This window comes from Corapipo altera, unplaced genomic scaffold (assembly GCF_003945725.1).
Source record: "Corapipo altera isolate COAL_440 unplaced genomic scaffold, ASM394572v1 48b, whole genome shotgun sequence".
NCBI classification, from domain to species: Eukaryota; Metazoa; Chordata; class Aves; order Passeriformes; family Pipridae; genus Corapipo; species Corapipo altera.
In genome coordinates, this window is record NW_020884884.1 from 3259862 (window position 1) to 3276466 (window position 16605).

Here is a 16605-nt window from a genome sequence, read left to right on the forward strand (position 1 = left end):
ATTTCATCTCTCTTGTGTAATGTAGGTCTCTGATTTCACATGGCACTTTGCTAATTACTATATCCTTCGTTATACATCCTGCCTGCTGTAGCTGCCTCACAAGGTGTGTGTTTTTTCCTTTCTGATGAAATGCTGATTCGGTGTGTCTATAGGTTGCCTTTAACATACAGATCACAAACTTCCTCCTTGTGTCTGCTGTTAAAGAAGGGGAAAAACCCAAGTAACTATGGAAAAGAATATGGATGCATTTATTAGCTCTTAACATTTTTATTCAAAAGTGTTTGCACTGCCACATCCCGGCCATGCTAATCGTTAGTGTTTCATTAAGATTAAGGGCCGCTGACTCCTAGTGTTCAGATTCCCAAGCCTGGCTCCTTACAATCTCTGTTAATATAAAGAAGCAAGTGGAGGTAGATTGATTACACGCAGGCTCTTATTATTAAGCAGAACAGAAAAGAAAGGAATTTCAAAATATAATCCTCCATTCCCAGGAGTATTTGTCTTGTTCTCCATGAAGTTAAAGGTCTGAAATAATGTGCCCATCAGGAGCTCAATGTTGCATGTCCATGCCAGTTGGTCCAAGGGCTTGTTATGATGGTAATGACCTGCTGAAACGTGAGCTTTGATGGCAACAATACAATTGCTACCAGCTCACCCGCTGGGAGAAATATTTTATTATTGTCAAATGCCCTCCGCAGAGATTTGTTTTGCCTGTTCCTGTTTAAATTAAATTCAGAGCAGAACTGCATTATTATTTCTCTAGAGTATATTTGAAATAAACAACTAGTCTCCAAATTTAGGATTCCTGGTTAGTTTAAATTTTCTTATTAGCAGAAAAATTACAATAGGTGACAACATAGCTGCAGGAATATTATTATGGCAGCCATACGAGAGATTTACACACTGAGAGCATGGCCTAAAAGCACAAGAACTCCCTTCTACTTTACAAATGCCAGCCAAATTAATAATTAACTGTGCCATAAATTGTCCAGCCTTCAAGAATGATGTCAGTGCTCTTCTGTGTCACACTAGAGGAATTTTGTCATAAGACTAAGTGGTGTTCTTTATAAAGAGCGTTACTTATATGTAGAAAGCAGCCCAGGAAACAGCCCTTGCCACTCCATATTACAGCAGCTCAACGAACAAGTGACAGCAGGACTTCAGAGTCATTTACTGCTGCTTTCTCAAGGCAAAACTATCTCCTTACCCCTGTGAAACAGAGCAAATTTTGTTCCACATTAAATGGGCCAGATTATCTCTTCCACAAGCTAAAGAGACAACACTAAATCCCAGCTCATGTAATTTCCTTCAAAATTGTTCTGCTCGGTCTGGGTGTTCCCAGGAGCGCCACCAGCAGAATTATCCAGCAATTCAGCTGTACTTAAATTGGCAGATGTTGGAGATTTAAGACAGTCCCGGAGCCTTAGCACAAATCCTCTACTTCTGTGCTGCCTCGTGGCCTCTCCTTGCTCACCAGCCGATGCCACTGTGGCTGCCGAGTAGCTGATCCTGAGGCCCCACGAGCTGCCGGGCAGTGTCACAATTGCCTTGCTTAATCCAGCACCCAGAGACAGGAGGGCAGCAGAAGATATGCTGTGGGTTTGCATCTCTGTCTGCTTACAAACAGGCTCTGAAGCCTGCATTTCTCATTCATGGGGACCAGTTGTGCGCTTGTTGTTTGCCTTTTCCCTGTCTCCTGAGCGCTCATACCAGTGAAAAGCTGCTCCATCTCAAGACTGGGTGATTTTTGTGCCCTGCTTTGCTGAAAGATGCTTTTTCCAGAGAGGCACTTGAGCAGTGCAACACAGGCATCTGAGCATGAGCAGGGCGATCCCTGTAAGATAATGGTGCAAGGGCAGGTTATCTTTTAGAGGAGCTGCCACACACCCAAAGAGGGAGGAACAGTTACAGGGGAGGGAGGACTGCCAAGTACACTTCCCCTGCAGCGATCCCCCCTTCAACTGCTCTTACCAGCTCTTTGCACAAGCTGCCAGCCACCCACACCAGCCACGGGATGGCTAGCAGAGAACGGGGACTGTTGCGTCCAGAACCATGAGCTGGTGTGGTTGAGGATGGCAGTTTTTTGCAAAGTACAGACCTTTGCCCAGTTGGGTGTGAGGGGAATCTGCTGCAGTACTCCTCAACAGGCTTTTCAGAGAGAGAGGGTAAATGACAAGTGAAAGGGGTTAAAAGGAAAAATATTTTTAAATCACAAGTGCTTTATGAATCGCACTCCTAACACTCTCCAGTTCAATCTACCATGCTCTATCTAATTTCACAGCTTCATTGGGAATGGCCATAAGGTGAAGGACTGGCAGTAAGAGGAATTCAATAAGGGCAGAATTCTCATACCAGGCTGTGAAGGAGTCACAGAAGTGCCAGTGTTACTTGCCAGAGGTTATCTTGGGGTCTACAGGGCTCCTGGGTGGTACTGAATGGAAAAACTCCATGTCATCCTCAGTAGTTTACTTCTTTACCGCTGCCCTGATTTAAATTTAAAAAGAAATACCTGGGTCTGAATCCCAGTGAACATCTCTTTATTCTGACAAACAAGTGTTTCAGAGTTCCCTAGAGTCTGCAAGCCTCCCACCCCTCAGACTTGCCAAGTGCACAGGTCTCTCTCTCCTTAATCATAGCTGAACCTTCACTGAATATTCTGTCCTTTCCTATGTAACAAAAACACCCTAAAATAATGTGTCTATAGCCCATCAAGGCTGAGCTGTATAATTTAGTTGCAGGCATGGAATAATCTCCTCTAGCAGAGGCTGAATCCCAGGTTGTGCCCATGGTTTCCACCTCAGTTAACTCCCGGCAGGTTGTTCCCACCCTGCTGTGAAACCTCGGTGTAATTGTACAGCCACTTTCTGTGATCACAAAAAAAAAGTGATAAGTAAGAAAGTCCTCCCTGCGCCCAGCTTTTTCACTCCTTCTTCCCCCCAACACTCCTCATTCTCCTCTCTGCAGGACGAGCACTGTGTTACTAATGTTGGCTCAAAAGGTTTAAGGTAGAGTAGGGATGGGAAATATTTTCCTTCCAGAAAGTGTGCTTTTCCCACCCTGCTGCCCAGCACAGCTCGTGGCTCCCAGCTCTGGGTTCAGGGCTCCAGCCCACACTGTCATTTCTGTCTGGAAGAAGTAGCAGCATAAAGTTTATTTGAGCTGGCACTGGAGATGCCGTGGAATAAAGGTTACCCCTGTCCCCAAGATTCATATCAGTGGTTCTTACTGGACACTGCAGGTGCTCACGTTCAGGTTTGAGACCAGGCCTTATGACCCAGAACAGCCCTCCCAGGCCTGCAGAAAGCAGTCTCACTTGTTAATAAAGACAAAGGCAGGGATCTGGTACAACCTGGTTCTCATATTATGGAAAAATCTAAAGGCTACATTACCAAATTCTCCTTCCCTTCATTGAGAAAGAAAAAAAAAGAACAAAACCAAGAAGACTATAATATAGTCTCAGCAAATACATGTTTTTATCCTTTCTGTATGGTTGTCCATGCAGTCTCCATGTGACCTCCTTGCAATTAGCTTTCTCTGAAAGGGCTCTTTCCCCAAAAGAGTGTCATCCTCCCATTTCCCCATGCTGTACTGTTGTGGTTTAAAGACACTTTTGGTTCTTCCCTATTCCCAGGTGACTGGTTCAGGGTCAGCCTACCTCAGCAGTTATATGTTACTCCTGATGACTGAGATCAGCCATATTCTGGAGCATCCTGGGTAGACTCCTTCTGTCTACTCAAGGTACCCCAAAAGCCATGACACGATCCTTGTGAATCAGCAGCTTCTGCTGAGTTTAAATCTGCAGAGTGCAATGCAAATACGTTACAGCAGCACCCACAGAACAGACAAGCAGAACCTGGTCACCAGTGTTTACTAATGAGTAGCAATGGGGTGAAGGAATATAAATCCATAATAACAACTTTCTCTCTTGCTCTGGTTTATGCAAACTTCAGCAACAATTTACTGGCTCTTTTCCATCTCTAGAGTGGAGATGTGTTCCCAAGACCCACTAAGACTGTGGGAAATAATGAATCAGTCCATGTATGTAGGCTATGACTTATATTTTCTATGTATTCCACTCCTTACAGATGGATAAAAGAAACTGTGATGAGAGGGAATAGGTCTTTTCTTGAGGCCAATTTTGGATGTTGTAAGGGGTCAGACAACTAGAGTGCTGTACTGGTTTTGCTTTGCATCTCATATTGGAGCAAAATGAACAAGTTCAATTTCTTTCCATGACTTTTCGTCCTCTCCCATTATTATGTCTTATCCTCTGACTACAGCAACAAAAAAAAAAAATGTCTTTGATATATTTGAGATTGTAGTACGTTGATGGATTTTGGGCAAATTGTTAAGATGGGCCTTGATAATGCTGTAAGATGTAAACGTGCCTATACTTGCAATATATGAGGTTTTACATAGTTCCTACATTGATTCCCTTGCTCCTTTGTCACCTTAACAGAGACCCACTCACAAGGTGACCATGACAAAAGTGTACAATGGAGAGGGGGATCCCTTCCCCCTCCTTCCCTTACTCCTTTACATTGACCAAATGTCTTTCTAAATGACTTGCTGAGCCAGGCTATTCTTATATCTTACATATAAATGGACTCTGTCTTACAACCAGAAGATTCAGGGGAAAAAAAATTTCAGCTCCCAATGTGAAAAGATTAAGGTCAGTCACTTTACACTACAAAACCTTTTCACAAGAGCAGCATAACAAAAGGATCCACAAGCCTATCCACAACATGGTTTATAGCTCCAAGAAAAACAAGAGAGTCTATGACATCCTTTTAGGACTGTACCACTTCTTTATAGACTTACAACAGAAACAGCTGGGGAGAGGAAGGTGATATTAACTAGGAAGAAGAGCTAACTTGTCTCCCTACTTCCATTTACTTACTGGTTTGTTTGGTTTTTTTTTCATGGGGAGAACATATGCAGTGTTCTTGAACATGAGAGATTCATAGAAAATATATCATATTTTGGATCACATTGGGTCACACTGCAGCAAATATAATGGTACCAAATCCCCACAATTGGTAGCTCTGAGGCTTTATTCCTCTTTGTTTCCTCCATCAGTGTCTAAACAGAAGCTCTGTGATTCGATACCTGTGCAGCACAACATGTGCCTTGGACTGATGCAGTTTAGAAATGCCATTCATGAAGTCAAATGCTCTTAACAGATGTTCCAGCTTAAAGATAAATTAATTTTATTTGGCACTGTGGCCCAGCCAAATTGCACTTCTTTCAGTAGACTTCATTTTGGCAAAGCAATGAGTATCAGAAAGGACTTACCTAATGCATAAAAAAATCTATTTAAATTTATAGACCATGCCAACAGCAATGGGGATCTGGAGCAGAGTTTGGTTAATATAAATAAACTAATGGTGGCCAGAAGGGGTAGCATACAGCAGTCATCAAGCATTCCCATGGATTTGGAAGAATTTGAAGATGAGAAGGTCATGTCCATGTTAGATGAGGGAGGCAAAATCTGCAGAAAGGAAAAGAGACCTATACATGGAAGAAAATGCAGCTGTGGTGGGGGAGAGAGCCAAATACGGACAGAAGACAGAAAGAATATATGTAGGCATGGAGTATGCATCAGGAAAGAGGATAAAAGCTTGCTTTTTTTGTTATGTTCATAGCAGCCTACCACTCTTGAAGTCTATACAGTTAGTAGTAGCAGTAGTAGTAGTATTAAGTCAGTCCAAAATATTGACTGGGCCAACAAAGCTATCAAGGTCGCAGCAGATACTGGGATAAAGAGGCATCTTAACAAAAAAACAGAGCATTGCTCTTTGATTTTGTGATAGAAAGCAAAGGGTGATCTGAGTTCGGCTCCCCTCTGGAGCTGATGGGGCTGTTCTGGTCTTTGTGTACACCTGTGACCAGCAGGAGGCTCCCAGATGCTTGAGCCTAATTTGTTCTCAGCTGGCGTGAGATTAAGTGATGCCCTGGGACAAGGAAGCCTGAGGAAAACAGGAGGTCCTAATCCCTCTGTATCAGGGCAGAAAAAGAGAAGCTATTTTTTTGCTAGTTTGAGTCAGATGTGGTTTAGCTCTTAGATACAAGATCTAGTATGGGGTGAAACAGCCTTTTCTCTGACCTGCCAGGCACTGCCAGAGAGGAATGCTGACAGTAGTAGGAGCTACTTAAAATACATCAGATTGGTGGTTTAACTACAATTAAAAACCTGGGTATGCTGAAAGTGTGGATTGTCACTGTTTGGACTAAGTGGGTGATGAAGCACTTCATCATCATGGTCAATGGAAGTACTTCTGATCTGAAAGCCTTAGAAGCTGAAGGTAAACCATAATTAACTCAAAAATGGTGGGTGGGCACAAATAACAGTGAGAGATCCTGATAGGTCACTGGATACCAAGTGCTTAATTAAATGTAATGTCTTGCCCATGAAGCTAAGAGCAGTAAAGTCCTGGTCAGTATGAGAACTGTTCTGTGCATTTTGGCAGCTGACATTCAACTATGTGAAGGTGAGTCGAGTATCTATGTTCCACATCCTATATAGGCAGCTATTTTTGGAAGCTAATTACTCCTGTTTAGGGAGTGGTGTTAATATATATTTGTGGGATACAGGATTAGAAAGCAGAAGGCCTCAACTTGTTGGAAATCAATTTTAATATCCCTATGGCTCTGGTAGCCTAAGTACCATATACTATATGCATGTCTTACAGAGGCTTCTCTTTTGCAATTAAGTCCCCCTGATTTACTGCAGGCATGACACTCAGACTGAAAGACCTAGGGGAGGTGTTTTATTTTCAGGGAAAAAGGAAGAACCAACAATACTATTTGTAAAACTACACTTAAGCATAACTGCTTATTTCTCATATCTTCCAAATTATTAATTAGATTGTAAGTACATATTTGTTCCTGAAAGATTGTCTTATGGCAGGGAGAATATTTTTTGCCCTTTGGACTTTCCTCTGCATTTTACACTTGCAGTGTTATTGCAGTGCAAAGCTTCTTGGCTTCTCTTCTGAACTCCAGCCCTCAAACTGAAAGAGTTTGAGGAGTTTGTGTACTGGGATGAGACAGGTATCTTGAGGTAGACACGTAAACCTTAAAAGCAGTAATAAAAAAATTATCTGTATATTTGTTTTCTGCAAAAAGTTCTCTCCTATTTACCAAAAATATGGACAGAATAAAATTGCTGTGTTTTATCCAATGGACCAAAATTTGTCTTGGATTGAATTGTGTCCTGCACGCAAATCAGTGGCGTGTTACACCTTGGCTTCTCTTAAACCCTGAGTAAGGACAAACTTCTATACCCAGTAATAACCTTCATGTTATATGAAGGAAGAGTACAACACTTGCAGCTCCCTCTGAGGAGCCCAGGATTGTCCACTGAGGAGAGAGACCTGTGTGAGTGAGGGCAACATCCTCTGAGCAGCCCTGAGTGGAAGACCTGGGGCGCGGAGGGTGGATGATCCTGGTCCTACAAGTCTTTTGTGCTTTTTTGTGGAGGGGAATTCTGGCTAGGGAAGAGTGAGCTGCTGGGCAGTGGACAAAATGTCCACTTTGACTAAGTTAAACTGGGCAGAGTTGGTGTTGCTAGAGCCCCAAATATAGATATTTTGGGGAGGATAGGAGAGGAAAGGCAGCACAGTTAAGTGAAGGGGGAGGAGTAGAAGACAGTATCTCCAAGGAGCTGAGGAAGGCTGGGTTAAGGAAGGTGTGTGTATGTTTATGGATGGTGGGAGTGGTTCCAGCCATCACAGAAAACAAAACAAGCAGCATTTCCTCAAATGGGAACTGTGGTGAGAATTAAGGCGCTGAGATGGGGTGCCCCTAGAGCAGCTTCTAGCTTGGCTGCACCCAAGTGAGAGGAGGAAGAGAAAACCTTGTGCAGGCAGGGTGGCTTTGGCAGAGACAGGCAGGAATTCTACCACTGTTGAGGATCATTTTGTGGGTACAATGTTTCAGTCTAGGTCTTTGAGGCAGCATGTTCATTCTCCTCCAGCCTCCAGCTTTCTCTGGAGACTGCAGCATGGGTATTCACTCTTTTTTTTTTTTTAAATTTCTTCTAAGTTCCTGTCCAGAGTACAGGCTTTTGCTAGCAAGCACATGTGCCATTTTAACTCTGTTAAATGAGGAAAAATCATGTGGAAAACATATTCTATTTAGCACACATTTAATATATTTTCATAAATATTTTAAACTGAAGTGATTTTGAAAGAGTCTTAGGAAACAAACCAAACTAGATAGAACTAATCTGTACAAATTAATTTTGTTCTCTAGCCCATGTCTATGGGGTGACAATCTTGCCATGCTTATTGATTATCAGACAAGACTACTAATCCCCTTAAGGTCATTAAGTGTACTTAATTAAAGAGCAGTTAGCAAGCTTCTCTTTACCAAGTTAATAGTGGCTGTTAAAAGTGATTTGTACATTACCAATATGGTAGCCATTAATCTAAAAGTCAATTTGTCATTTTTATTTTCCCAAACAAATACATTCAATAGGCTGCAAAAGGTGGCTAGAGAGCATTCAGCATCTGTTCTTGCAGTTCATGTAAGGAAGAAACTCTGCTTTCTTAAACTGTAAGGCTTAGACTGTAGCAATTTCCATCTACTCCCCTGTGTATCTCACTGTCTTGCTCCATCCTAAATTGGCAGGGGGAGAAGAGGCTAACAATCTTGGAAATACTCAGTTCTGGCAAGTTCCAAGAAAGGTAAAAGCAAAATTGGGAAGCTCAAATTTAATTCTTCTCTGAGAGAAAGCTTAAAGTTCTTTGGCTTTTTGATAGGCAATTGGTACAGAGGAAGTTCCAGGGAAGCCTCTCATTAAAGCAGGGGCAGGCACTGATCTCTTCTCTGTGGTGACCAGTGACAAGACCCAAGGAAATGGCATAAAGCTGTGTCAGGGGAGGTTTAGGTTGGATATCAGGAAAAGGTTCTTCATGCAGAGAGTGGTTGAGCTCTGGAACAGGCTCCCCAGGGAAGTGGTCACAGCACCAAGCCTGTCGGAGTTTAAGAAGCATTTGGACACTGCTCTCAGGCACATGATCTGACTCTTGGGGATGTCCTGTGCAAAGCCAGGAGTTAGACTGCGATGATCCTTGTGGGTCCCTCCCAGTTCAGGATATTCTATGATTCTATGCCAGTCAAGGAAGTAGGCTGAGGGTACAGTCAGGGTGACTTAGTAGATAGGGAAGGGGAATCAGGGATATTGATGATGAGAAGGGAGGAGTAAAGGAATTCAATATTACAGAAATCTGGATTTCATTTTTCTGTGAATATCAGAATTAATTTTTTCATTACTGTTTGCAAACACAAATACATAGAAATTTCAATATTATATATTTCAAGATTAAATATATAATGAAATACATAATGCTTTCTGGTTGTTATTGTATACATAATTTTTTTGGGGAGACGTATATAGATTGAATCTTCAATATGGGTGTTGCTTCGCTAGCAGAAACCTCTTGCTACAATTAAAGCAAATGTTCTTTGGCAAAACACCATGCATCTCTCATTTTCTCTCTCCTACAGATTTAAATATGTAATTTAAGACCAAAAGTAAATGTATGTCGCAAATTATGACCTGTCAACTGAGCTCTTTTTAGGGTGCAGGGTAGGATGAATGTTTTGCTGGGATGGGGCATAGGGATGATGGTCATTTACAAAAGAATAGCTGCTTCTGAGCATACCTATCCCTTCCTCAGGTACCTCTCAAAAGTGCTTAGTGATGGTCTTCTTCTTCACTTGCCATCCAGTGAGGAAAGCAGTTGTTTTCCCCATACGATCTGAACTGGTTGCTTTGCAAGAGTGTAAATTTAAGTCCAAGGGACTGGAGAAAATCTCAGGGTAGAGGACTCACCTGCAGAGTATTTTAGACTTGGGAAACTTGCAAGGATAAAATGTCAGTCACAAAAGTATTGTTTTAACCCATATTAAGGCTCATTTATTTGCCTCCAATATTTTATTTTTTTGCTGTATCTGAGATACATATGTATATAAATCTTCTACAAAGATAGACTCCATGTTGTAACCTTCTTTTCCCATTAAAAAATGGATTCTATACTTACCAATGGGATAAAATTCTCATTTTGATCTCTAGATGCAAATATATCCATAAGCCAGGATAAAACATTATCTGTCCTAATCATACAGCCAGTGTCATTCTGTGATAACACCTGCATTTGACAATTTCTTTATAATATATTATTTTTGCTTTACTAATCAAGCCTGTTTAGAAAGTTATCAGGCACCTTGACTTATGGTGAAGGTCTGTCTTCAACAAAAGTACTGATTTAAATCTTTTGCCTGCTCCAGTATGACAGCAGGGCTTTCTGTCATGATGTTGGAAATAAGATCCTGTTTTAAAAAAACCTAAAACCTAGCCAAAATAACAAAACACACGCACAACAAAACCCCCAAGCAAATAAACACCAAATGTAGAAAAAGTATTTTGCTCTAAGTGAACCAGTTCTCCAGTTAAATTGAAGGTTTGTCTGCGCAAAAGGATAAAAAAACCCAAAGGTTGGGAAGAAAACTAAAGAGGCGATAAAATTGTGCTGGGAGGGATTTGGGGAGTTTTGTGGTTTGGAGGGTTTTTTTGGTTGGTTGGTTTTTGTGTTTGGGTTTTTTTGTGTGTGGGTGGGTTGTTTGGTTTGTTTGTTTGTTTGTTTTTGCATTTCATGCTGGTAACACTGCTGAGAAAATGTATGCATTCAGGCAAGGTGGAAAAATTGTGTGAAGCAGTGCAGTGTCAACCTGGGAAGAGAAGTTTGTTACCTGTATTTAATACAAGCTTAAGAGCACAACCTAGATCTTTCATTTTTATTAGTTCTTTATGTTATAGAGACAACTATATAGTAACTATTATTTGTATATAACAAAAGAAAGAGAATGCTTTTTAGTTACAAGGCTGTTTTTTGGGGTTTTGTTTGGTTTTTTTTTTTTTCCCCAAGTTTTATCAAAAGACAAATTTAGCTTCATGACTAAGGGCCAAACCAGCATCTCTCCTGAAAAATTGTTTGGTTCCCAGTAGGGTGCCAAGGAGAGGTTTTTCACAGCAATGGGCAGGGACAGCAACAGACTTGGGGCTCAGCTGGAGCACCTGTGCAGTCATCTTAATTTTGAAAATGTATATACTGGTAAATGACAGAGCTCCCTCCCCCAAATACATTTAATCTGGAAATATCCAAGCAGCTTATCTGCTAACAATCTTTTAATATTCTATTTATTTATTTAATATTGTTGCTTGGGCTGCTCATATAATCAGATAAAGGTCATTAAGCCAAATTTATGATTAAATAGGATAAAACTATTTATTCTCTTTACTCAGCCTATTAATGTTATAGCTTATGCTGACTAGATGTCGATATTTCAAATGAAGTTACTACGTTTTTCAAATATCATAATTACATGAAAAAGCTATATTATCTCATTGTGAGGATTACTTTCCACTACCTTATCTGCCATAATGTCTGCACATATTGGCCTTCAGATTTCCTCGTGCTGCTAACTGCAGACATTTCTCTAAGTCTCCCATCTGGTATCTGCATTAACCTCCACATAGTTTCATTTTGTTATTTTATTCCTTATGTCATTGTTAAGGATTTAAGGGACTGTTTGTCAGGCTTTGTGTTTTCATGTTGCCTTGCAAACCAAAGTATCCAGTATTTTCTCATTTAATTGCAGCCAAATTTTTTGTGATATGAGAATGTCACAGTGTAAAGCAATTGCCTTATGATTCTGGAGTACAGTAAGGGAAGAAAAGCTATATTAAAGCTTTATTCACCAAAATGTAATTGACTTGAGCACTATCTCAAAGCTATGGACTCTTTCAACCCTTCTGGTTTGACCTTAAGACCACCCTAAGGCACAGTGCACCTCGCTTCTCCTTTCCTAGTAGGAGCTGGCATTTGGATGCTTTCAAAAGCAAAGTTGCTGTACTTGGGGCTGTTACTTTTTTGCTAATCTTTTTTCTCTCTTTAGTAGTCTATGACGTTGTCTTTAGAGAGGCCTAATTAGAAGCTCATAACAGCCACAGCCAATGTGACAGGTTTTGTGTAAATGCAAACTGCAAAAGGAAAGTTGAGTTCCTCAGACAGTTGCCATTGTCACAGATAGCTGGCCAGTTAACTCCACTTTCTAGGATACCTGACAGAGATTTGAGCCCATCCATGTGTTGTAGAGTCCTAGAAGAGAAGTGATTATGTGACCATCCTAACACAAAGGACAATCTCCTAGTGTGGATACCAAGGTTGAGCCTCATTATGACAGACTGGTGACCACATGGCAGCAGAGTAGGTCTGGTTCCAGCAAAAAATTTAAAAACATGGCAGAAAAAGATAAATTTTACCCAGAAAATATTTTTTGGTAGTCTATTTGAAAGCTTCCCAAGTAGCTACAAGGCAGAAACATAAACTATATTTAAAAAAATAATTTATTCACCCTTTATATCCTGAAATTTTCTAGTAAGTAAATTTACAATTCTTCATAAGAATTAGTGTCTTAGTTCATGTCCAGATTGCCTGCTTTCTTGACTTTTTTCCTACAGAAATTGGACAGTTTTCTCCTCATTGCTGACTTCTGTCTTCACCCTCATCCTCCAGGTTTTTGAGTTTCCTGTTCTCTCAACAGCTGGTCTCAATTTCATCATCCAAAACTTCATTTCTCTAGGCAATCAGACAAATGAATTGTCTTCATCCACGTTTAAAACAAATTCATTCTAAATTAGTCTGTGCCTCTTCAGCGTTAATTTTCCATGACTATTATAGTCATTGAGCTTTATAGCATGAACACAAGCAAATATTAAGTTTGAAGGCTTAAATTGTTTTCCAGTGAATTTTAAATTGTGGGCTACATCTTCAGCTGTGATTTGAGTCAGTAGGAGTCTTCAAAGCCAAGGGATATGGTTTGTGATATGGTGAGAGCAGTAGCATTGTATCGTCTTCAAACTAACTGAGGAGCTGACCTGTAAGTGGCTTCAAATTATGAATATTAACGACTTGTTTTAAAACAAATTACTTAAATTACTCAACTATGGAACCAAAAATGTTAAATGTAGCTAAGTGTCACTTCAGTGTAGTCTGAAGTTGACATGAATGAGCTGTTTGCTATTTTGTTCTGGGACAGTTGTTTGAAAACTATTTAATATTCATTACAGTAGTAAACATTTAAATGAGACATGCACTGAAGAATCTGGGAATCTCATACAGCCATAAGGTTTTAGAACATTTCTTGGACATAAGTAAGATATATCTCTGACATATGACTATTCATATTAGGAAATCAAGATATGAATCTTGGAGTCAGTCAGGACCAGAAGCAGTGGATTGGCTCCTCCTCTGAACTGTTCTCCAAAGAAACCTAATTTAGGCAGACTAAATTACTCCCCAGAAAAGCCTCTCTATCTGCACTCAGTACAAAAGGCATATAAACCTATTCATCATTTATAACTCTTATAACCTTATTCTACCTGCAATCACTTAGTTGAAGCTTATTTCACAGTACTTAACGTTCTCCCTTTATGAACTAGGGTACTGGTAAATATTATCAATGTACTTAATATTTGAAGCAAAATGGAAAAGGAATGTACAAGAGTATTACTTCAGACTTTATATATTTTGGGAATGTAATACTAGATGATGGAAATATTTAATTCCTTATCAACTTGATCCAGTTTGATTTGGTGACAACAAAGTTATCATTGCACGGTGCTTATATGAAGGATATGTCAGGATGGAGACAATGTAAGTATCCAAATAAAGCAGTTCCACTGTGCAGGTGTACACATCATAGAACTTGTTCCCCTTGTTGGCTTTTAGAGAGAAGTAAAAGGCTGAAAAAACATGGACTGAGTTTCTTCTATAGAGACCAGTCTTCCACATCCAGCCTAAAGAATGTTGGCAACCTGTCCATGAATATTTTATTTCTATATTCATCTGCAATACAGTCAATCCCTCAGTATTTCCACGGGGTGGGGGGAGTTTCTATAATAAAAAGCCAGTATTCAGTCTGACAGTTTCAAAAGGAAGGCTTTCAGCATCTTTCAAGTTCCCTGTCACTTGCTATCCAGCTGTTACTGCGGACTAACATATCAAACAGGTTTCAGATGGTTTCAGTGATGCTCAGTGTTTTATTTAAATTTGTAAAAATGTGTCCTACTTATCAGACTAGTAGTGTTTCACATATGCTTTTTATAGCCAGGAGTATTTGGCTTCATGGCATCCTGTGAAAAAAACACCCTCGAGTCCCTCCTCCTCATGCTATTTCAACTCTCTTTTTATGTGTTGCTGTTGGTGCTTTAGTTCAGGCTTCCCTGATGTATCAGTGGATAGACCCTCAGGAGCTTTACAGGGCAGGGAGAAGTATCCCAGTTCTTGATTATAAGAGGCTGACATGTTGGTCACGAATGCTGAAGACTAGCAGGCACTTTCTACACAAAAGCCTTTATAGAAAATGCTCAAAATAAAAAGACTTGGAATTGGGGTATGGAACAGGGGGAAGGCAAGACACTGTATCTTGTCAGCTCTCTTTTTATTCTATTTGCCTACCAGCAGTTTTCATCTCATTTGAATAGGAAAGAGTACTGGCAAATGGAAGAGGCCAAGCCTGCTACTGGAAGAAGATGTGTATGACAGTGCATAGGTTATGGGGACCCAACATTTCATCCCAGTTCAGTTGCAGTTACCCTTTCTTTAAATGGATGCTCAGGAAAGATTATGAATTTGCTTTCTGGAAGGGAGCTCCACTTTTACATTACAAAGCAGGAATAAATTTCAAATTGCAGATGCCTGTTTTCTTTCTCTTCTTGTTAATTTCTGGACTTATTAGTGATTAATATTTTCCTGGAAGTAAAGCCTTGGAAGACTGCCCTGTGTATTTTCATTGCTTTAATTGTTCCACAAATTGAGTATGATCTTTACATAGGGTAAGGTATGACAAAAACATCTTGGAAGCAAGGAAGAGAAGAACAGTTCCTAAAATCCCATTTAAAGTATCCAAAAAGGGAAAATGCCTCCTATAAGTCAGCATATTGCAGGTGGAAAAGAATTCTACATCTGAGTGTAGAATCTGCCGTCTTTTTCATCTGTCATGTGACCAGTTCTGCTGACAGGAGCTGAGGCAGACTAATTTGAGAATCTGTCAAAAGAGAAAGGATTCATCTCCCAGATTAGATACATAATTTTACTTTGACACTGAACATTTCAGTTCAGCAGTTGGAATGAGAAAACAAAACAGAGAAAGATTTAACCTGAGCTATCTTGTTTTGAGTTGTGCTAGAGGTCCTGAATCAATACCCTGGGCTACCTCCAAACACCTTGAGGACTCGAGTTGGCTTCAGGGTTTCCCAGATTCCACTTCTGTTGTACGACTGCACTGAGTTTAACCCTGTCTTCCTGGATCATGACTTCCAAATTAAAATTTCTTCAGACTAAATTTATACCAAATTTATACCATTTATATAAATTTATATTCCCCGGTGTTTCTGAGTAAATTTTCCTGCAGATTTCAGTCAGGCTGTTCACACAATGCTGAAAGATGGGACATGCTTCTGTAATACTGAATTATGAAAAAAAAATGTTGTCAGAACTGTTTCAGTCTCAAATTTCATTGTCCTTGATATCTAGGTAAACAATGCCCTATTGTGTAAAATAAGATGAGAAGGATGGAACCAAACTATAAACTTTTTTTTTTAATATGGTCAATTAGAACAGATTGATAGGACATCTCCTCCCACCTCTGCAGCATGTTAAGGGCACATTTCATGATGGAGAAATGTGATTTCAAAGTGCACTTGCCATAACTACACACAGGATAGCCTTAGTCTGTCCCATACAGAGCAAATACCATTAGAATTTTAATCTAATGTTCTGCTCATGATGATAGTGAGGTCCCAGTATTGCTGGGCCTCAGACATACTACAGCAGTTCCCAGTACTTTTACCAATATGACTAAATATCAATATTTCTGTAGTTCCAAAACATTCTTGTCTTCGATATTCACGAAGAAAAAAAAAAAGAAAAAACCATAAAAATAACTTCAGTTTACTTTACACCTTGATTTGGGGTAAAATCAAATTAGGAAATTGTACATAGAGCCCAACTGCTACAAGATAATTAAAAACTGGTAACAAATTTTGATGGCATGGATTTTGGTTGCGAGAATAATCATGAAAACTTTTGCCTATCCCGAAATCACTTATGTATGTTTCTTTTAATTTACAGAAAAGTTAGTAAGCCTCAACAAAAGATCAAAGTTCAGTCTTCAGAGGATGGCTGGAAAAATCAGAACTATAGCTAGGATGGTAACTAGTGAACAAGTCTATAAGCTGAAACAGCTGAAAAAGGTTGCAAAACATAAAATTCTATACTTTGAAGAGTCTGTTATCTCTAACTGAAACTAGGAAGGAATATCTCAAGTCATTCGTCATTCATAACAGATTTATTTCTAGGTTGGAGTACTGAAGTCAGAAGGTTTTGCTTTCTTCTAAACACAGTGTCTTATGTATGAAACTTCCATACACTTGTTAATTTTTCCAGTTGTATGAACGCTGGATGACTACAGGGATAAATGGATAAATTTCAAAATTTAAAATAATTTTAAAAGTGAAGGTAATTTCAACTGTTG